The sequence below is a fragment of the Corvus kubaryi genome, unplaced genomic scaffold (assembly GCF_017639235.1).
Source record: "Corvus kubaryi isolate FWS band 111438036 unplaced genomic scaffold, C.kubaryi_AGA036_p1.0 37256, whole genome shotgun sequence".
NCBI lineage: Eukaryota > Metazoa > Chordata > Aves > Passeriformes > Corvidae > Corvus > Corvus kubaryi.
The window spans coordinates 2,234,567-2,257,626 of NW_024581076.1; the positions used below are offsets into that span (position 1 = coordinate 2,234,567).

The window sequence follows — 23,060 nt, forward strand, 5'->3', positions numbered from 1 at the left end:
GTACTTTTCACTCCTGTCTGCTAATGTGACTCAACTTGTTGTACAGAAAATTGTTATAAATATTGATTATAATTCTTAAACATTATACAGTGTTCCATGATAGCAGCTCAGCTACTCAGGAGATAATTCTCTTCCTTGGGAAACGTCAAGCAATTATGAGATGTTTCTTGTTCAGGAGAGGAAAGGGGAAGGGTAAAGTGGGAGCTGAAACAGAAAAAGAAAGGGAAGTGGAAGAAAGGAAAAAGGGAACACATCAGCATTTTGATTCAAAGGGCTAGTGTGGTTTTGATGTAAGTACTTTGCCCTTCCTTCTTTGTGTTTATATTGGATTTACAGTGTGGTTTTGGTATGTATTAAACAGATTTCAAAGACATAAATTGGGAAATTCCTCTCCAAGAGTGCAGCAAAGGCCCTCAAGCTCCTGAAACTGATTTTAAACTGAAGGAAGGCAGGTTTAGATTAGATGTTAGTAAGAAATTCTTTACTCAGAAGGTGGTGAAGCATTGGAACAGGTTACCCAGAGAAGTTGTGGATGCCTGATCCTTGGAAGTGTTCAAGGCCAGGCTTGTTGGAGGTCTGAGCAACCTGATCTAGTGAGTTGCATCCTGGCCCATGGCAGAGGGGTTGGAATTAGGTGATCTTTAAGGTCCCTTCCAACTCAAACCATTCTATGATTCTGTGAATGTTCAGTACAGATTAACCTATCCCACAGTAAACTCCATGGGCCAAATGTATCTTGTAGGGAACTGATCTAACACTTTGATATACAGATCTCATCATGCTGTGCTGAATGGGTCCCTACTGTAAATTGCTCCCTACTTTGACCTTGCTAATCCGAGAGAAAACTGCAAAAAAATATTCTGGGCTGATTATACTGGCTTTTTGTTGGGATATAATTAATTTCTTCATTGTAGCCAGTATTGGGCTGTGTTTTGGATCTGTGGTGAAAACAGTGTTGGTAACACAGGTATGTTGTACTTATTGCTGAGCAGAGCTAACACAGAGTCAAAGATTTTTCTATTTCTTGTACTGCCTTGGCAGTGAGGGCACTGGTCATGCACAAGGTCTCGGGAGGGAACACGTCCGGGAGAGCTGACAACAATTGACACAAGGGATATTCCATACCATATGGCATCATGCTCAGGATATAAAGCTGGGGGAAGAAGGAGGGAAGGGAAGAAAGAGGGAGGGGAGGATGTTCAGAGTGATGAAGTTTGTCTTCCAGAGTCGCTGTTAGGCATGGTGGAACCCTGGTGCTCCTGGAGATGGCTGACCACATGCTCATGAGAAGTGGTGAATGAGTTCCTTCTTTTGCTTTGCTTGTGTGTACAGCTTTTTTTTACCTGTTAAACTGTCTTTATCTCAGCACAGGATTTTTCTCACTTTTACTCTTTGGGCTGTTTATTTAGGATTTGAGCAAAAAAGCCTGAGCACAGTAAAGGATGGTGGTAATAATAATAATAATAATTTATTTTGAATTGGATATTGTATCTATATCACACATTTGTTCCCTGTATGGAAGTGCAAACCCAGCATAATTTTATAATGTTTCATTTGCTAATGGAGCAATGTAAACCAACTTAAAAACAGACACAACATACAATTGACAAGGAATGTTAATTACAGCCCATTTATCAAGCAGGTTAAGCTTATGAATGCAGTTTTACATTGAAAATTCATAGTTTACCTCTGTTGGACTTCAAATGACACAAGAAAAATATCTGATGACTTAAGGATGATTTAACAGTCAGTGTTTTCTTTTCACCAAAGCAAGCTCACTGCAAAACAATAACTGGGTTTGTGCCCACTTATGGCCCTGAAATACTTTTTTAAGGCAAAAATGGGCTAAAAAATATGCCTATGTGCTTGTAAATTTCTAGTGCATACCTCAGTATACCGGCAGCAAAAAGAATCATGCACTTTGCTTTGTTGCACTCACTTGTTGAGTAGGATACATGCTACTATGATTTTCTAACCTACCTAATAATTATTGAAGAGATTTATTACTCCAGTCTTTCCAAGGGAAGCTAGGAGCAACAGGGCAAAAAAGTCTGTGAAATTCCAAAAAGAAGTCACAAGCAATTTGAAGGAAATATTGTTTCTGGTGCATGGTAGTTTTCTTTGTTTAAAAAAAAAATACTTTTCTTTCAGAATAATGAAATATTCACTTATTTCGGAAAATAATCTTATATGAATCTTCATAAAGAGAAGAGGAGTTTGAGGAGTTTGAGGAGTCTGCAGTTTCCTCAAGAGCGGAAGTGGAGAGGCAGGCACTGGTGTCTTCGGTGTTCAGTGATAGGACCCAAGAGAACAGCATGAAATTGTGTCGGGGAGGTTTAGGTTAAATACCAGGAAAAGATTCTTCACCCAGAGGGTGGTTGGGCACTGGAGCTGGTCACAGCACCAAGCCTGATAGAATTCAAGAAGTGTTTGGACAATGCTCTCAGGTGCATGGTCTAATTCTTGGGATGTCCTGTGCACAGCCCAGAGCTGGATTTCAATGATCCTTATGGGTGGGTCCCTTCCAACTCAGGATATTCTATGATCCTCTGGTGTAACAGCCACTCTTCCTGCGTCATTTGCAAACTTGATGAGAGTATCATCATTACATCATTAATTAAAGTATTAAAGTGGACTGGACACAGTATTGACCCCTGGAGTGCACCACCAGTCTCTGGCCTCCAATTAAATATTGCATCACTGATCAACACCAGAATAGTCTTGCCATTCTGTCAGTTCTAATTTCATCTCAATGTCTTTTCATCCAGCCCATACATCAGCAGCTTATCTATGAGGACCTTACCACAGACAGTGTGAATGTGTTACTGAAGTACAGGTAGAAAATAGCCACTGCTCTCCTTGCTTCTGCAAGGTCAGTCATTTCATTGTAAAAGTTTATCAAGCTGGTCAAGCATGACCTCCCTTTCGGGAAGCTATACTGACTGTTCCTGATGAATTTCTTGTCCTTCATGTGCCTGGAAATAGTATCCAGCATTAGCTGATCCATAACCTTCCCAGAGACTGAGGTAAGGCTGGATGGTCTGCAGTTCCCTGAGTAGGCTATATGTTGTTAGAAGAATAATATTAGAAATATTATTAGGACTTGTGTCACAAGATGAGCTGGAGAGATCTTCACTTGATAATATTTCTCCATGCACCAATAATATGATGACTTTTTCAATAATATATCAAAGCAACTCTGAATATTTTAGAGTTCCAACACTAAGAGGAAAAGCATTATTCATTTGGAAAACACTGAGAGATTAAAAAAGAAAAAGGGTAAAGCATGAGAAGCACATAGAGATGTTGGCATGTGATTAGCTAAGCCAGGCACCTTCATCTGGATCTATAATGAATTTTTTCCAGATGAAGCCATGTCCCTCGCCCCGCATTTTACTTTAGCCTCTAGCAGAGATTAACTTCTAAGGTTGATAAAGACAAGCAATGGAAAGGGGAAATGGAGGAAGAGAAGGAGGGCAGAAAGGAAGGTGTTCAGAACTACAGTAATGAGAAGAAACAAAGGTCTAGTGGGTTCTCCGGGACAGAGCTGCACTAGCTTCAAACTAATCAGGATTTGAGGCACAAGGTGATGTGGGAAAGAGAGTAAGAGGAAAACTGTGGGCACTTAATAGTCCCAGGGTGACAGAGAGGGCTTCAGCCTTTAGCCCAGTCAGCTGGGCTCACATTATGGAAGCAATGAAAGCAATGTCAGTGTGCAGACACTCGTGTGTGTTGCAATAACATTTGTAATACAAATTAGTGTCTTTAGCATTCATCCCTTAATAGTTCTATATCTGGCATCTGTTTCAAATCACACTTTTTCTATCACAATTTCAACACAGCTTTAACTAAACTGATATTTTTAGAAAGAAATTTTCCTATGTTTAAAGCATTCAAAGTATGTATCTGCCCCCTTATCATCCACTTAGTAAACAAAGAAATATACTCTGCTGATCTTCATTAAATGCTTGTATGACTAGCCCTAAAATATATCTCTGGTTTTTTATCTCATTAGCTCCACATATGTTTAATTTGCACAGAATTGTGGCATCCAGGTGTCATTTCCCAGTGCAACTTACTTTCACCACGGCTTGGGTAGGAAAGGCTCTGAATGACATGGCAAAGCTACTGAGGCCACAATTCAGCCACTGAGATTTCCTCCCTCTGCAGTTATCGTGGTGCTGCCTCTCAGTACCTTTGCATGAGAGAATAGTTTAGTCATCTTTTGTCCTTAACTGGTTTTTAGTTACAGGCACTGCGTATTGTCTGATCTTTACTCCTGCATTACGTATTCTCTTGTAGTGACTTATTAAGGAATGCTATTTTCCTTGCTGCTTTAATAGATCACTCTTTTCTAATTGAAGGAGAAAAAGAATGAGAAGCAGCATGTTTCCAAAGTAAAGTGACAGGCAGGAGACTTAATTTCTTTCACTGTTTAGACAGTGGCTCACTGTTTGACTTCGTGAAAATCACTTGGAAGGCCCAAATTTGCAAGCAGCTGTACAAAGTTCGGGTGTCTTCCTTTTGTTACCTACCACCGAGTTTTGTTCTGAGAGAACAGCAGTTAAAGGTGATGAGAGTTGCAGGTACTTGACATATTCAACAATGTGGATAGTATTAGAGCATTTCAAAGTCAATATCTCAAAACCCTAGGTGATTTCAAGCTTTTTTTTTTTTTTAATGCTGACTTGAAAAATATTGTTCCTTGATTTTCCTATCTGCAAATAGAAAATAATAGCCTTCACAAGGTTTGTTGATTGAAAATGTTTAGAAAACTTTTCAGGATTGCTTGTGTTATATAATGAGATATTTCCTCAGCCATGTTAGTATTATTATGTTACATATACTGGAAGCTTTACAAACAAGACCAGAAAGAAACTTAGACTCCCTTTGCTAGATTGTGGCTATTTGCCAGGTCTTCTGATAAACAAGACTTGAGACAGTCTTCACTGCACACTGATCCACATTATTGCATACATTATGAGTCAAAAAAAGAGAGAAACACGATTAGTCATAATTCTGTCTTTCCTCCTAGATAGTGACATACATCCATGAAAAATCATGTGTGGTTACCAAGTTGAAAGAAAACATCCTGTTAGTTAAACTTGAAAATAAGTATTTTTCCCCAATTAAAAAGAATCTGTGCAAACAGATGCAACAGAAGTTGAGTTCAGAGGAGCTTACCATGAAATGAGTATTTGCACTGGCAACTGGAAACAACAGGGGGCTTGTTTCCAAAGGGTAATCTTTTACTAACAGTGATGCCGCAGCAGTGTCAGCAGAAAACATCATGTCTGGTAGAAAGGTGGCCCTATAAGAGAACATGAAGATCCAGTTGGAGTGGAGTTGGAAAACAGGTTTGGGCAAGGAACTCTCACACTTTCCTTCTCCCATCAATATCGGTATGTTTTACTGTGTCGGAACAAGCTTAGTTGCGTGACACAGCCCCTGGAGAAGATTGCACTATGAGATGACAATATGCATGAAAAAAGGTGAGATTAAACTCAATAGCATGTCATGACCCGTGTAACCCAGGTTTACACAGCTTTTGCATGTACAGAAATTGCTGCAGTGGGTTTGTAGGATTCTGTAGTACGCACGGAAATAGAGGCTTTTATTCCTCCAAATTTATCTACATTATTACAGAGTATCAAAAATGCTACCAAAATCAGCACTAACAAGAATCCTACCACAGAAATCATCACTAGCAAATATAAAAAGGATTAACAAAGTGAATATATATATATAGCAATTAAAAATTACTATCAGCAATCAATGATATCTTATCAAGCAATAGTATGGCAACAGTCAATATCATCAACAAACAATCATATGGCAACAATCAATATAAGTTTGTAGGTGGAAGGCATATGTCAGTAGGCAGTACAAAATTATTTGTGAATATCAATATATCCTTTAAATTTAAAGATGGATGTGTTGCTACATATTTAAGGACTTGAATAACAGTCTCCACTTATGTCTACCAGATTAAAAGTGTATTATGAAATTATTGTTTTGAAATTACTGAGTTTCAGATTATGTGCATATATCTGAAAGAAATTCCTAGACTCACAGGCTTCCTAAAAATTTTCCTACTGGTTAAGTCTATGAAAGACATGGAAGAGGGTCATCACCTGCCACTCACTGTGTGGTATCTACCATTCCCTTGTGCGAGTAAATAATTCCTCATCACTTCAGGATTTGACTTTTGCTTTCAAAATGGAATATTTTTCTTCTCAATTTAAGTTCAGAATTAGACAGAGCTTCTCTTAGGCTGACCAGACAGTTGCCCATCACATAAGGACAGAAATGCTTTCATAGTTCCAAATAAGCCAGTAGAAACCCTTTCCTGCATTATATGTTTGATTTCTATATGGGTAAATTCAAACATTAAAGGTTAATGTGAGATGGGAGAAATAGCTAACTCATGGAGTAGTTTTATGCGCTTAAGCTCTATTTTAAATTGTATTTTAAAAAGGCTTGGGCTGAAATATGGCCCAGTCTAAGGAGGAATTTCTTGCCATTAAGATGTCCCGATATACCTACACTCCTTGTAATCTTCCCCTGTGAAGACTGCACAGTACCAGAAATAGAATGAAGAAAAAAGTAGAAGAAAAAGACTCTAAATGGAAAACATTGCACTAAGAATTCAAAAGCAGGCTTGAAACACACATACATAGTAGAAATACTTAGGGTTTTTTATTGCAAGCTTATTCTTCAGTGTAGCCTACAGTACAAGGCCTCCCAGAGGATATTTAGGAACACAGTAGTCTTTGATCTTAATGGAAACTGTGCTTGCTGGGGATGGTGCTGTCTGCCTTGCAGTCACCAGGTAGTCTGGTTGCACAGCAGGAACCTCTTCCCTGTAATACAGACACAGATAGTGAAACCTGCTTCATCTGTCTGAGGGTGCCTGGAGTTTCCTCCAGTTCGATGTGGGAGGTATTGCATTCTTAGAGAAGCTTCTCTTTTCCACACAGCTGATGATGCTGTGACATGTTTTCAAAGTAGCTGGGGACTGTGAGCCCATTTGACACCGTAGGAAAGAGGCTAAACTAAGGGGGATAAAGATCTGATTTGGCCACTTCAAGAAAAAAGGTGGAATTACTGAATAGACAAGGGAGAAGAAGGTAACTATTTTTTCTGAACCATGTTATATCAGAAATAGTAGACTTGTTTAATAAATGCTAAAGGGCAAGTCAACTGACAGGATATTTTAATGAAAAATAAAGGACTTACCCTTCTACACAGAATGAATTTTTAGAAGGGCATGACTTTCCTGTGTGAGGTCAAAAGCAGGAGAAAGATCTATACAACTACCAAGCTGGTTTATTTTGCCAACTACAGCAGGTCTCAAACAAATATCTCCCCAAATCTATTACCTTTCTATTTGCCTCTCCTACCTTGCCCTTCCTGATATGTAAAGCTATATTTAATAGTTTTATAATTGCTTCTCCTTTCTAACATATAAAAATGCACTGATTCTTAAATGGTCATCAATGAGAATGTAATCTGTCTTGTCTGAGGATCACTGGGAGACAGCATAGCCCTACAGTGAGCTATTCTTCACATCCCTCCTGCACAGCCTTTCTGAGGATACTGATTTTACACCTCTCTCCACTCTAATTTCCTGTTCATTCTGCAGTATAGCATCTATTAGTCACAGAAAGTTGGAAAGTTAAAGACTCTGCAGCTGGAGTACTCTGATGCTTGCAAATAGAAAGGTTTTAGACCTTTGTGTGTAATGGGCTGTAAAAGTAAAAGCTGTGATTTATTCTTTCTTTCAGTTACTGAAACCTAATGGCTAGCCCACCTTCTGTGGAATTCAGTGATCTGCAGATGTTTATATCTAATAAAATGTTTGAATAAATTGTGATTCTTTTCCTTTTAATGCATCATGCTTCCATGTTACTGCACAACATTTCTTTTGCAACTATATTTTTGACTTTCAGTACAAAGCTGAAAATAATACAGATTTATATTTATTTTCAAAAACACCCAAGTTTTTAAAAATGAAATCTGTGACCATTAGCAGTAAAAAATTCAGATGAATTATTTCTGTTAATTCATGTTAAATCAGTCTAAAAATAAAATAAAATATAATGTATTGGCATATAGATACGGATGAACACAGAATGATAGCTTATATTATACACACACACTCAAATAGGTCATGGATATATACCTCTGTAACTTATACAAGAGAAAGAAACTCAAGGAAACAGAAAAGTTAATTTTGAACTATACTAAGAGGAGTGATTTGGCATTATTATTGTCAAAAGGCAATTTGTATGGTTTTAATTTCCATTACAAAATAAAAAACATATAAATATGAAACACCACAAAATGACATGATTCTTATGGGCAATGCCTTTCTTTCCCAGGTGTAGCTGTAAGCTTTGCAAGCAAATGATTGATCAGCTTAATAATATCTGGGAATTCGTTTCAAAAGGTGCTGTGAAAAAGCAGAATTATTATGCTCAAGGTATTTTTATGGCCAAAAGAGAAACACATCTTGTATATAGATTCAATAGTTTATTGTTAGTATAATTTAAATCCTAACTATCTCTTTGAGATTTCTTTTTAGTTCAGTACCTATTATTACAGGAAAATAAAGAAAAGAAGAAATAAATTGAAAGTAACAGAAATGATACTATCATAGAAGAAGTTGAAATTTCCATACACACACTCCTGATATTTAGCACTTTTATCCTATTAAGTTTGATTTCCCAATATGTGGATCTAAATGTTGGCTTCAGCATGGGGAGAGGGTGCAGCTAATTAATGTATCCTTAGTGCTTCACAAGTACTCATGTAGATGTTTTCTTCTTCTTCACCTTAGACTCACATAGGGACTTTTTCTATGTTTGCCAACTTTCTCACAACTTGCTATTTGTCACTATTTTTCAAGTGCTGCTTCTTCTGGAATTACTAATTATGGCATATTTTATATACGTTAGATACCTGTTCTTTGTTCTCTTTGCTGCCTTTAAAAGTGGTTTTGCCAGGTCTGTACTGCCTTAGCTAGTCACTAGTAGGGTGTTTATAGTTATTGGGTCATGAACATCAGGTTGTATCCTATTCCTTATCATTATGTCTTCCCCTCTCTGCGCTGCATCCTGTGTCCCACGGTTCAAAGTCTGTTTTGTCATACCACAAATATATTCCTCTATGCTATGTTGCTATGTTAGATTCATAAATATCAGATTCTATACAGAAAAACTACTTGTTACTACCACATGTATGAAAATTTTACCATGGAAGGATAAGCAAAAGTAAAATGAAACAGACCTAGTTTCTTGGCCATTTCAAAAATTGCTGCTAAGCTCTAGCAACTATAACTGAGTTTACCTAGGTAAGACAAGTGCAGGCAAAGTAAACCTGGCTGCCTTATGGCCTTGAAAAGTTTGTACAAAGATCATGGCATGTTGATAGCAGTGGTAATATCTTATTCGCTGGGCTACAGAATCCATTCCACTCAGAGACGTATCTAGGGCTTCTTCTAACTTTTACATAAATGCTTCAGGGCTGAGATCTGCAATATCTGGGTGCTGACTGGAGAAGCTCATGGTGTAGTCAAATGAAATAAAGAGTGGTTATGTGGAAGTGCTTCTGTCAGAGATGGGAATTGAACCTGTCTTCCAAGGACGAGTAAAGTTTCACCTATTTTAGGATGTGTCTCTAAACAGTTGCTAACAAACAGGTGCTTAAAAGACAGGAGGGAGGGATGACATTCCTTATTAAAGTGTCAAAGCTGCACTATGAAATGCAGCTTTGAAGGTTTATTAGACCATGAGCTTTTAATACTTGGTGATTTGGATAACAAATAGACCAGAGAAGAGTGTATTAGTACGGTACTTGGTATTCATATGGGTATTCGATTACACTGGGCATTTTCATTAGCAAATGAAAAACATATAAATACTGTAAGGGAAGGGAAAGATCTAATTCTCTCTCTTCCCATATGGTGGTTTCATGAATATATTTCTTTGATCTTTGTCTTCATAGTCTTTATAAAATTTTGCTGTTTTCTGTGAGGTGAGCCAACTCTAAAAGAAGGATGAGCAGATTGCCTTCCTTTGCTTCACAGATCTAAGTGGGTGCTGGACTGCAGATGCAGCTTCGAATCATTCAAGCAGTACAGGGAAGAGCTTTGATATCACTTAGGTAAATCCTTATCCTCTAGTCTGGGCTACAAAAAAATTAATAAGAACAGCAGCAGATTTTCTCCCTTGTACTGTTTGTTTGTTAGTTGGTTTGTTTGTTTCAAAATATGCAGTATAAGTCAAAGCTGCTCTCCAGTCCCGGAATCAGTGCCTTTCAAAGGCAAGGTCTAGGCAAAATTTTTAATTTGAACTCCAAGGTTAATTGAGTGAGGGAAGATCGTTCATAATTCTCAAGTGAATTAGCTATGAAACTGGGAGTCAGTTCTACCACAGTGCTTTGGTAGAAGAAATTTGGACATTGTAGTTATTTTCCTCAATAATTTTTATTTCCCCTTATAAAAAGTAATAAATTTCGTGTAGCTTGACACCTAGCCAGCTTCAAACCACAACAGACATCTAATACATTTCCTGCCAATCACATAAACAGGTATGATTAGGACAGTTAGTTGCCTTTTATTTATTTATTTGTTTGGTTTGACTAGGCTCAGAACTATTTAATATATTTACTTCCAGCTGCTGCTTGTTTCCCAGAAAAGCAGTTGAAGTAGACAGTAAACTGGAACATGAATACATTCTCCTGATTTAGTCAGGATGAAAGATTGAGAAAGTCAAGGGAAGAAGCATTTGAAAACAACTCAGGCTGAATACAAGAAAATGAAAAAAGGAAAAGCTTTAAGATGATACAACTGTGTTGTTTCGTTAATGAACACTTTTTCAGGAAAAAGACTGTTTTTTAGCCTCCATGTGAAAATTAATCCAAATGCTCATGTAACAGCACAACAGTCTTTTTTGGTTTAGGTTTTGGGGGGATTTTTGTTTGTTTTTTGGGTTTTTTTTGATTGGTTGTTTTTTTCAGGGGGAGTGGTTAGGGGTGTTTTTGCTTTCCTAATTGAGGTTGCTAGCAATTGTTCAAATTTATTAGAAGTGTTGTGATTTCTCTGATGTCAGTTTAATTTAATGATTGAAGAGTTCAAACAATAATTATTTTAAGGAAGTCATGCTCTATTTTTTTTAGGATAATAAGCTAAATGGAGACACATGCCTCTAGCGTAATTTCAAATGAGTATTTTGAAAATGAAATAATCAACAAAGTTGTAATTGCATGTTATCTGGAAAAGGTCACTAAAAATTTCCTGTGAGAAAGCATCTATAGAAAATTCTCATGAGCTGGTTTAAATTCAAACAACAGAAATTATTTTATATTCCTGCCATTATAGATGAGTATACATGAACATAAGAGGTTAATAATGTAAACCTATACCTTTTCCATTCTTCCCAACACTATCCTTTCTTTAAAAGGTAGCAGATAAAAAAGAAACCTTAATTTCTCTTACTTCGCATAATTTCTTGCTCTTGTTGTAATTTTTTCCAACAAACAGCATAAAACAAACACTTTTGAATGCTGTATCCACTCTGAAGCAAGACAGGTATCTCAGAATAAATTCATACAGTCAACCAACACTGCCGTGTCATGCAACATGCAAGGAATGAAACATAAAGAGCCAAATGAATATATGTCCACAGAGAAGAAGGTTTGAGACACCTAGCACTTCAAATACAGCTCTACATACACATGTAACTTTTTTTCCCCCCACAGATTACGGAAAAGGAGTCCTAATACATTTCGATCCAGTACAGCTCCTGAGCATCATCGGCTTTCACTCATACAGGACCTAATCTGTGGAGATCATCTCTGTTTTGAAGAACAGCCAATAGGAAAGTTGAGGTACTGGATATTTAGACAAAACTGCTTTTGGGATATGTTTTGTTGTCTTTATTTTTTTGCCTTTATTAGTTTATAAAGTTCAAATCAAACACAGATGCTCTCATGAGCAATTTAAACTGAATAAGGTTACAAATGGAACAGAGATTAAAAAAAAAATCTAGTTTTATGGATGATATTGTTATGTTTCTCACCATGGGTTTGTAGGAGGTTCTGTTTTGAAAGTGTTTACCACTCCTTGTAAGTGTTTTAAAATAGTCACTGCAGTATACTCCTAGCCTGAATGCACTGAATACGTTTTTAAATCTAATTTTTGTGCCATGTTTAGTAGCATATCATTAGTTCTGGGAATCTCTGTGGACAAGTCACAAAGTCTATACTGCACGTCTAACCTCTCAGGTATTTCAGTGTGGCCTGGTCTAGGTCTAGAATATGGTGGGTTTGTTGCATGACTCTGAAATCACAAGCAAGTTCCACAAAGGTCAAGGATAATGCCCCCTGTTACAAGGTAAAGTTTTTTCCCAACTTATATTAAGTGGTTAGTGTAACTCAGAGCATACTTTGCTAGAGTATTGAATAAATACAAATCTGTATTAACGAAGCAGGTGAATATGGAAAGTGCTCTGTTCGTTAACAGCCTGTTGTGATACAAACCATTGCAAAACAGTAGCTGTATATTTGAGTCATTTGAATCTGACATTCACTATCTAGATGAATGATGGTTACTCACTTTGAATTTATCATGAGTACAGCCACAGATTGAAATAAAATGGAGTAAACTTCTGCAGTTATCTGTTAGCTGGTGTGCTTTATCATTTCACAACTGAATGACATATGATCATGTAGCTCAGAACACCTCTAATTAATTTTTGAGTGAAGTCTTTATTCTTAACCTCAAACTGTGGTTATTAATGGGTTAAGGTAAAGAGTTTGCTAAAGTGTAATGTGTAGCTGTGAAAACATATTTGGAAGAACATAGTTCATTGTTAGATGTCAGATGTTTTACCTGCCTACCCAACTAATTGAGAATCATACCAGAGAACTAGAAAGCCACTGTAATGAATGAGACAGACAGTGACCTCCAAAAGACATAACTGAATTAGAACTGATGAACTTGATATGAGTAGATTCACAGTGTCATTTTAAATGTAACACAGTTTAACTCATTTTCCTGCTCTTGGAAATGTATTGCACTAAAAGCATAGGAAAGATTGGCAAGTGAATTTTAACTTGTTGTGTTTTTTTTCTCTACAAGTGCTGTAAGAGCAGCGGATTTATTGAAGGATATTTGTTATATAAAAAAATTTTGGTTTTAAATGCATGCAAAGCAGGATTTCTGGAATCTAAGAGGTGTCTTTAATGGTTTTGAGGGGCAAGAAGTGATACGAGAAGACAAGAGGGAAGAGGATTTTTTTCCCAGGATATAAATGAAAAATCATTATTTTATCCTTCTTGCCAAAGAATAGAAAAGTTAAGACATAATGTTTGAGAACTTAATTTCCCACAGATTTTTGTTTCTCAAAATAATAACTTCTTATAGGCTAAATAATTGTGTATGCTGTTCCAGAATTCTGTTAGTCTTTAGGCTGGAGGTTTATGGTAGTCAAATTTTGACAAATATTTCAGGATCATTTATGAAGATATTCTTTCTACATTAATCTATAATATCAAATGACAGAACCAACTTCTGGCCTGCCAGCCTTTGTGTGAGATGTTAAATTCATCCTCTGTTGCAACAGAGCAAAACTGAGTCTTGCGCCTGTTTCTTAAATCCATGTGGTTCATTTGTCATAAAGGATAAAGTGCTCAAATATAGAAATTCCTATGTAAAAAATAACATAAATTTCCAGTGAAACACAAATTGTGCTGTATTTTTTTGCACTTCTGTAAAGAAGAAAGATGATTTGACATAATTTTATGCCTAAGCAGGAGCTGCTTATTTACTGGTGAAGAATATGCTGTCAAAACCATATATTTGGTAGTCCATGCCCTTAGCCTCTCAGTGAGTACACAGCATGAAATAAAACAGATTTAGGGAAAACACTGAGCTTCCCTGCCTACAGTCCCTTAAACTTTTTTCTCAACTTTGAGGTCAAGGCATCCTTTCATCCCTCCTTTCCCAAAATGCAAAAGAGCTCTTTTTTTTTTTTTTTTTTTTGCCTAAGATTCTGCTGATTCCCCTGTTTCTTTTCTTTCATTGCTGTGGATTTATCTTTAGTTGGATTTCCCAGGAATAAGGTTTACATACAAAACTGTTTAATCAGAATAGCTTGTGCACGTCAAAGTCACATTCTTCGTTTTAAGTTAACCACTCAAATAAATGGAGAACAACAGCAACAAAGTTTATATAAACAATGGAAATGTTTCTGATGCATATTTTCAAATAGGCTATGTCATTCTCTTTATAGTATCTACCTTCACCATGTGGAACTTGTCATAGTGATTAGATTTAATACCTTTGTTAAGAACTGCTCTTTCTTTCAAGTTTTGCTGGAAAAAATTGCACGGTTTAGGAAAAACAGTTGCTCAAATAGGCTGTATAGGGGGCTTGTATATTGTTTTTTTGGATGATCTGAAATTCTGACAGTTGTAAAAATGATGGCCAGGAAGAAAAGTAGCAGTGACTTTTAAAAGACAAGTCTGCAATGTCTTTCAAACGTGAAGATTTCAATAGACTAACACACCACGAGAGTGGAAGGACCTGGCAGAAATTAGTCATTTTCTGTATGTGCAGAATTTAACAGTCCTTAAACAGCTCAAGCTGGATGAAAGAAAAACAGAAAAATGACCTTTATCTTTGTCACCACTGCAAATCTTGCTGTTCCACTATTCCAGTGATGCATAGAGGTGGAAATAACAGAGATGAGTACAATAGACTTTTCCATAGACTGAGTTTTCCAGGTCATTTAATTCTCTCTACTGTGTTCAGAACCTTTCCAACAGAGCTAATGATAACAGATTGCTACATTATCCTGCTCGTGGTGACCTGTTTGGGTACCTGCCAGAAATTCTACTCACTCAAAACTATGGGTGAAAAAAGTGTTTACTGAATTCACTTCTAATGATTATTATAATTTATTCAGGGAAAAAAAAAATTTTGTATTATTGAGCACTTCATGTGTTAAATAATGACTCCATTATTTTGAAAATTTATACTTTAGCTCTGGGTTGCTGCTCTTCTGCAACTGGTTTTGAATTTTCCTTACAGACTCTGGCCTTTTGCCAATTCATGTTCCATGAGGACAGTTCTCCCTATCAAGCAAGGCTGTTTTTTCAACATACAGCCAGCTAAAGCTACCCACACTAACTCTCTCCTTGCTAAAAAAGAAACATTATGGCTCTGAAGGTGATAAATGTACCATTTTCCTCGGATTTTTTCTTCTTATTATTTTTTTTGTGCTGCATGGGCTTAAAAAGTGCTGAGGAGGAAGTCTCACTATCGGAGACCCCGTGTCTCCCCCCAGGGCTCCATGGCAGGGGGAGGGATCCCCACATCGTGGTGTTCAGGGTCTTGATTATTTCATAATTTCAGTATGATTTTTTGAGCATAAAAGTGATCATTTTAGATTTTGCCCTTATTGCTTGAATTTCTATCTTTAACATAATTTTCTGAGAACCAAGATGCTTTAAATTACATACACCATGTGATTCTTACCAGGACAAAAAAGACCCTGCATTTAAATATTTATTAAATAAATGTTGACTACTTGGATATTCATTATTTGTCCTATCCAATCAGAGAAAAGTATTTTCCTAGAAGAGATTCGGTCTGGGAGTTGTGTTTTTGAGATAACTTGCTCTCACATGTTACCTACTTAATTTTGAAGAGTTAAAGGGATCTAAAATTTAAAAGTTCACTGTTTATTCAAACTGATTCTTAGTCTAGTGTATTTAAAAAGGATTTGAGATTATATCTAATATTTTTGGTTTGAGGTTTTTTAATTACATTTAAGTTCCCATAGAAATCACACTTTTTCCATATCAATGTAAAGATCATGTTAAGAGTAATACCAAACTTTACTTACTATACACCAGTGACAGTTGGGCATTCCATGTATAACTATTGATTTGCTAACTTAGGGCCGTTCAAGCCTGCATTGGGCAGGTAAGTCACCTGAATTTCCCCTGAAAATACTAGAGGTAGAAAATGCCATCAAATCTACTCCAGATGTAATTGTTCTCATCAGAAAATGTTTCCTTTGGAGTCTGTTTCATATATGATGGTCTCGAATTTCTATCTTACAGAAAAAGTTTTGCCTGCTGGATGCAAACTATAGCAGTTTAGCATCTGCTTTGCTAGCAGCTGAATCATCTCACATGAGTAACAACTTCCTTTTTGAGGTGGGGAGAACAGCACAGGCTGGACAATCACAGGTAGTAGTGTTAATAGAATCACACTAGCTTTAAAAATAAGATTTAAGAGGTTTGGGGTTTATATGACTGATATCTTGTTGACAACAAGCATGCCTGTATTCTGAGAAAATTCATGTTTTCATGGCCTGAAATTACTAGTGATTCTCCCCTTTCCTACTTACATGTCTGCAATTGAAATAACTAGAATATTCAAGGCTTTCAATCTTGAACCCATTTACTTTGACTTCTATTTTATGTTCTTCCAGGTTGCTTTATTTTAATTTTGTAATGATATCTTGTATTTTGCTGCTCCATAGGTTTACAAAGGTTAAAGCACTACAAAATTAAGACTTTATGTTAATATAATTTTTTAAAAAGTCTTCCGAGTAATATCTGAAGTCCTACTAGACTATAGTTCTGAATTATTCAGATATTAGTATAGTTTTCATTAATATTGAGTACATAATTTGATGGATTAAATTGTGATATATATGTTTACAGCTTACTACAGGCTAATGAGAACCTAAAAGGTAGCGTATTAATAGTGGTTCACTGCCTTCTGTTGACACACAATTGGGAAAATAGAAATACTATTTTAAAAATTCCTATGTACGCAGCTTTCAGATCTCCTTTAAATCTGTCTCCATACAAAAAACATCCCAATGTTATCTAAAGAAGAAAAAAATTTTATCCTAAGATAGTTACTTAGGCTCAGTCTGGCATTACAGTGAACCCAAACTAATGACAAATCATTGCAAAAGATGTGGTTCAGTTCTCTCCTTGTGACCCTCTCCTTCCTGCAGCACATCTACAGATTGTACGGTCAATGATTAATTGGTTGATCCAGTGGTAAAGATTCTGGTTTGGTTTGTTTCATTCCATTTTGTTTTGTGCCTAAACCAATATACTAGATGTGATGGAAATTTCAAGGCAGTAAGGCTTCTGCTTTCCAAGGCAGCTTCCTATCAGACTGGTTTGCAATCACAGTTAATCAGAAAGCATGCCTTAAATTTCAAAGGAGGTGAATTCCTGTGCTGATACAGCATCAGAAATCCCAGTGAAATCAGGAGTGAACTGCATGCAGAGCCACTCCACTGAGAGTGCCACTTCCCACTGCTGAAGGATTAACTAATACAAATTTAAGTGTGGTAGGGCCTCACCCCTACTTCTGGTCTCATCTGGGGAGGCACCATGTTTTTCATGAAGGCAGCAATGAGTCAAGCCTTTCAAGCCATTAAGGTCCAAGCAGACTTCATTGTTTGTTAAAAACAGCTCCAAAATTTCTATCAAGACTAAAATATGTTTACTTTCCACATAGTGAATATGGAAGTCCAGACTCAAACCTAGCTGTTTGAGACTGTGCCCACTGTGCTGCTGTCTCCTACCAGCCAGGCTGAGACTAGCTACAAGGCAGCCATTCATTCACACTGGGAATGGATACAGGCAGATGGAATTTGGGGAAGATACCACAGACACCCATCCTTTCCTAAGAAATGAGCAGGAAAAAGTCTTACATTTTAGCCAGACGTACTTTGTGAGTAGTGAATGCAAATGTTCAAAGTGACAAGCACTGAATCTTGAAGACAGCTCATTGACCATGCCTTTCCAGATATGCTATATCACCATCTTATGTGGAATTCATGTATTTGGACAATAGCCAGATGTAGAAATCCCTGAGCTAGAGGTAATTTTGGAAGACACACATATTTTTCATGATATTTTTTCAGTACAGATAGCTCAGAAAACTGACAAATTGAAATTGATAATAAAAAACCATTGAGAGAGCTGAAGTCGTGTAAGATTTTCATCATACAGTTTATAGAGGCACTACGTTTCAGAACAACTTCATATACCATGCATGTTTCTGGTTTTGTATTACATTCATTTACATTTCAAGTTTTCAGAAGTATTTGCAAAGAATATGTTTATAAATCTTGTTTTATCTTCCTAGACTTGCAAAAAACCCTAGTAAAACACCATAAAGACGCTTATACCATGCTGCCTTACATCACTAGGAGAGAGAAGGAGGCTGTCAACAGATCTTGATCTTGTTTCATGTGTTCAAACCTGAATCCACATTCATATCTCAAATGTTGCAGAGACATGTTGTACAGAAGAGGTCTTAGCAAATGAGATATATTTCTGTCTTTTGCAATGCCTTTAAAAATAATAGAAAGTCCACAGCCTCACACAAAAATTAAAGCTTTATATACTATAACAAGAGACACTGATAATAAGCATTAAACATCCCTAATATGCAGCACAACTCCTTTATCAGCAGTTTTGTGAGGAAAAATAATTAATTCTGCTTTGACAGGAATTAGAAGAACCAAAGCTCAGTATTATATATTGTCATTATACTAATTATTTTTATTTGTTTACTATGGCAGGATTCATTTTCCAATTTAAAGTCCTCAGAATGAAAGCTATTTTTATCCTTTTATTCACATATGCAGTGGGGTTTCTAAAGAAGATTTGTAATTAATTCTTTCAAATTCATATGAACATTTTTATTGTCTTAATCTAATATTTGATACTGATAGAAATAAGCTTCAAACTATTTAGTGACATTCTTCAATTCCTGTCTTATCAAGTTTGTCATTGCCACCTGACACAAGCAATTTTAGAAGTCAACAGTCCCATTAGTTAATGTTAATGAATTTGGCAGACACACATAATTGGCTTTTACCTTGGTTTTCATGTTTTTTATGGGATTTCACAGGGGCTTTTTGAAAGTAAAGACTTCATATTTATTGGTTGTGCAACTGTAAAATAAGTTCTTCTAACTGATTTCTGCCTGGATTTTCTATCCCATGAAATAAACTAGGCAACTACCAGATCTGGTAAATGGAAATAGCTCTGTATAAAATTAAAATTTCATGAAATCGTATTGTTCAGATAGAAAAAGGCCTTGGACAGTCTCCAGTCCAATCTTTGGATCATGGCAGGTCAGCTCTAAGGAGGTCAGGCCAGGTTGCTTAGGTCTTCTTTCAGTTGGGTCTGAAGTCATCCAAGGATGGAAAGTGAACCACCTCTCTCAGCTTGTGCCCCTGCCTCTCTGTCCTTACAGTGGAAAAGTTTCTCCTTATATTCAGATGAACCTCCCTCATTTCAATTTATACTTCTTGTTTCTCATCTTTCCAGCTTGCATTGCTTTGAACAGCCTGGTTATGTCTCCTCAATGACTTCCCCATAGCACTGGGGTCTGCTGTTAGATCCCCCCAAGGCCAACTCTGCTCCAAACTGAGCAAGCCCAGCTGCCCCAGACTCTTGTTAAAGGGCAAGAGCTCCAGCCCCACCATTTCAGTGGCATCCCTTGTATTCCCTTCAGCTGGTCACTTTCTTTCTTGTACAGAGTGACCTAAAACTGGACACAGTATTCTAGACATGAAAGTTCTTGGAAAAGTGGGAAATTAGGCAGTCTCTATCTTCATAAGACAATATTTAAAAACATGATTGAATTGTTTTTTGGGGGTTTTGAGTGAGACCAACTTTAATTTACAGGAGCATGAATCAGAGATTAACCTTCTATCAGTGATTTGCCAAAAGGAAGACATAGATTTACACATCAATCCCAAGTTTATTATCCTTTATTTTCCTTTCACACCTTCTGATTTTATGCCTTTTGACTCTTATGAGATACAGTTATTATTGTATAATCTTTTTTTTGTTGTTGTTGCACAACTTTCCCTGTTAGTTCATGGCCCATTGCCTGTGGTGGGGATGTTATTTCCTGCTTTGAGGTTCCAAAACAGATAGAAGTGTGGGCTGCTCACCATACTCCTTCTAGAAGCAAGCACGAAAAGGATGTATATTCAGAGGAAAAATATGTGTCATCCTAATGCAAATATCTGACAAGGGAAAATATTTATAGGGTGATTTCTCTCAGGTTTATTTCTAGCCAGAAAGGGAGAAGAGTCGTACTATATGAAACACAAGAGTTACAGTCAGTAGATCTTGTGAATAACTGACTACACTCTTCATTATTATTTTTTAAGGAACTTTAAAAGCTTGGACTGTCTGTTTTATGTGAAAAACCTAGTGTGTAGTCTTTGTGATTTACAGTTGAAAGTTGTATTAAAATATTTTAAATTAAAGTTGTAGTTCACCATTTATTGTAGAACAAAAGAAGAAAAATGTAGCTTCTTTAGTGCTTCTTTTCTTTTATTCCAAATTCTTTCAAATTAAATATTAATGTAAAATGAAAGAGGGCCACAGCTTTCTTAAAATATCAGTAGGAATTCTGGGGTTTAAGTTCTTGATACACAAAAAGTAAAAGTTAATTTTAATCCTACTATCTCAAGTACTCTAATTGAATAGTCATTTAAATATCATCCCAGTTCAGATGATACAGTTAGTGATTTATTTATTTGTAAATGGCAAGTGAAATTTTAAGTCTACATTTATTTACAAAACAAACAAGTAAATTAGTTATTACTCAAAATAGTCTGCCTAACTATGTGATGAAGAACTCATGCCTGCGTGGATGAAAAAAACTGTTTTGACCACAACATCTCAACATTACTGGTGAAAGAAAGAACTAATTTATTTCCTAAATAGTAAAATGTGGAAGGAAGCACATCTATTGATGAATACCCTGGATGGAAATGCTACCTGACGGGCTAAATATGTTCTAGATTTCAAGAAAGAGTTTCTGTGCATTCAGTAAAGAAAGTGTTGTTCTTGAACACTGTAAAACAAGGGCTTTTGATATTCTATTTCCATTTTTGCCAGACTTTGAAAGTCACTCTCCTTCAAGAAAACTTTTTCATGAATGAAAAATGAAAATAAACATCAGCATAACTTTTTTATACAGTAAGCTCATAAAAGTGGTATGTTAACTTATTTAAAGTGCAAGGAATCTTTTACAGAATTTATACTTGAATTGTTTACGCGGACTAGGCAGTATAAAAACAAATGTAGGTAAACGACTATTTCTAGCAAGTAAAATGCAACATCTAAATTTTGTAGCAGTAATCTTAGTTAGTGTTTCAGATGTTTTATGCAGCAAAATTCCATTTTCAAAATTCGACACTGAAAATCCTTCAATCCAGATTAGTTAGTTTAAACTGAAGCCCTTGGTTTGCAGAAACATATACGGTTTCCAGACATCCTAAGAACAAGTAGAATGGAAACAGAACGGTACTAGCAAGTGTCAGCAGTTCCATAGAAAAACTCACTTCAAACAGAGAAAACTTTGTTTAGCTTTTCATAGCAAATGTGAGGTAAATACTTGTTTTACTTTTTCAAAGAGAAAGATTTTTTTTTTTTTTTTTTTTTTTTTAATTTAGGAAAAGAAAGGCAGTGGATATCACAGCTCCTTTATACAGGCTCGATGCATCTTCAATAGCATGACTGGCCAGACTCTGCAGCACAGGAAAATACAGTTTTTCATCCAAACTCCCTTACCTAATTCCTTATAGAGATAACATCCTATTGTTAATGAGTTGCTAAAGATATAGATATGGTAGATATAGCTCTTCTTTAGGTAAGTCTTCCATTTTGGCCAGCAGTTACTCTGGAGTTTCAGCAAAGGTAGCATCGGCTATGTAAACTTCTGTAAATGGTCTCTGAGCTCATGTTCACAGCTAACCTCTGAGCATTTCTGTTGTATCTGCAATGCTTTGATGTATCCATACTGGTCCCACCCATCAAGAATTCATATATATTTCTTTACAAGGTCACTTACAAAATCAATTACTGCTCTTTCAATATATCACGTGTTTTTTATAATTAACATGTGCTTAAGGAGACATGTTCAGTTTTCAAGATATACTGATCCGTAGATTTATTTAACTATTTTTGTTATGCAAATTTTCAAGTAGACCTCTCTCCTACTATCCATAGATTAGTAAAAAAAGAATTGTCTCATTGCCCTCTTGAGTTTAAAATTGAAAGCTAAGTTGATATTTGACGTAGAGAAGCTTCAGTGTTATTTATTTGATTCAGTTTGCCCATCACTGAACATGGCCATTTTTACTATATGCAGGAATTGTTTATTTCACAGACTTGATGAAAACTAATTCACAGTATTTATTAAGATAAATGCAACAGTTCATACAATAAAAATTAAATGGATTTTAGTTCATTAAAAATCTCCTTTACTCTGTAAATCATACACTAATGAAAATTAGATAACTTTGAGGAGAGGTGGGAAAGGAACTCCCTTTGATGAGGACAATAATCCCTGGACTGAAACTACAGAAGTACAAAAGCTATTCTCTGTAATTTAGGGACTCAGAAACATTTCCAGCTGGGTTCAAGTCCCAGCCAGCATATGCAGTCATATGAAAATCTGTTTGCTATGTCCCATGAGTACTACTGCTTGCAGGAAATACATAGCTGCTGCTGCTGAGAAAGAACTCAAGAGATTCTAAGTAATATAGTAAAGCTAGCAGTATGCTTTTCTCATTACAGTGTAGCTACAAACCACAGTCTTTCAATTTCTCTTTTGGTTGATAAATCAACTGATCTAACTCTCCCATTTCAATGACCTATCTAATAAAAGTACTTATGAAAAATCTTAAGTATTTTACAGGCTAATTATATAATTATTTGTAGAAACAGAATCTTTGATCCGAATTGTTAGAATAACAGGAAAGGTGGAACAACAGGCAATTAGCTGCAAATCTGAATTACTAGTTTTCACACTATAAAAGACCTTGAAAGTAGAAAGTCAATAAAACCACCAACTGAAAACCTAGTTCAAATTCCACTGTAGTTAATAGCAAAGCTTCGAGTAGTGCCAAGAGTTGCATATGTCCATGACATTTATAGAAATTTGAAGAACAGCATATAGCCTATTTGAGAAGTAGAAT

The 23,060-nt window shown here is 36.1% G+C and overlaps 1 protein-coding gene across 6 annotated transcripts in view; it reads left to right on the forward strand.

Annotated features, from left to right (window-relative positions):
* Positions 1-23,060, forward strand: part of CNTN5 (contactin 5) — a 619,355-nt gene that overhangs the window by 172,256 nt on the left and 424,039 nt on the right. For 5 of the 6 annotated variants that reach the window (XM_042023751.1, XM_042023752.1, XM_042023755.1 and 2 more), the window contains one exon: positions 11,764-11,892. The exons of the other annotated variant lie outside the window; for it this stretch is intronic. The gene's annotated coding sequence lies outside the window, so the exon portion shown is untranslated. The remainder of the gene's footprint in view (positions 1-11,763; positions 11,893-23,060) is intronic. 6 annotated transcript variants of the gene reach the window in all.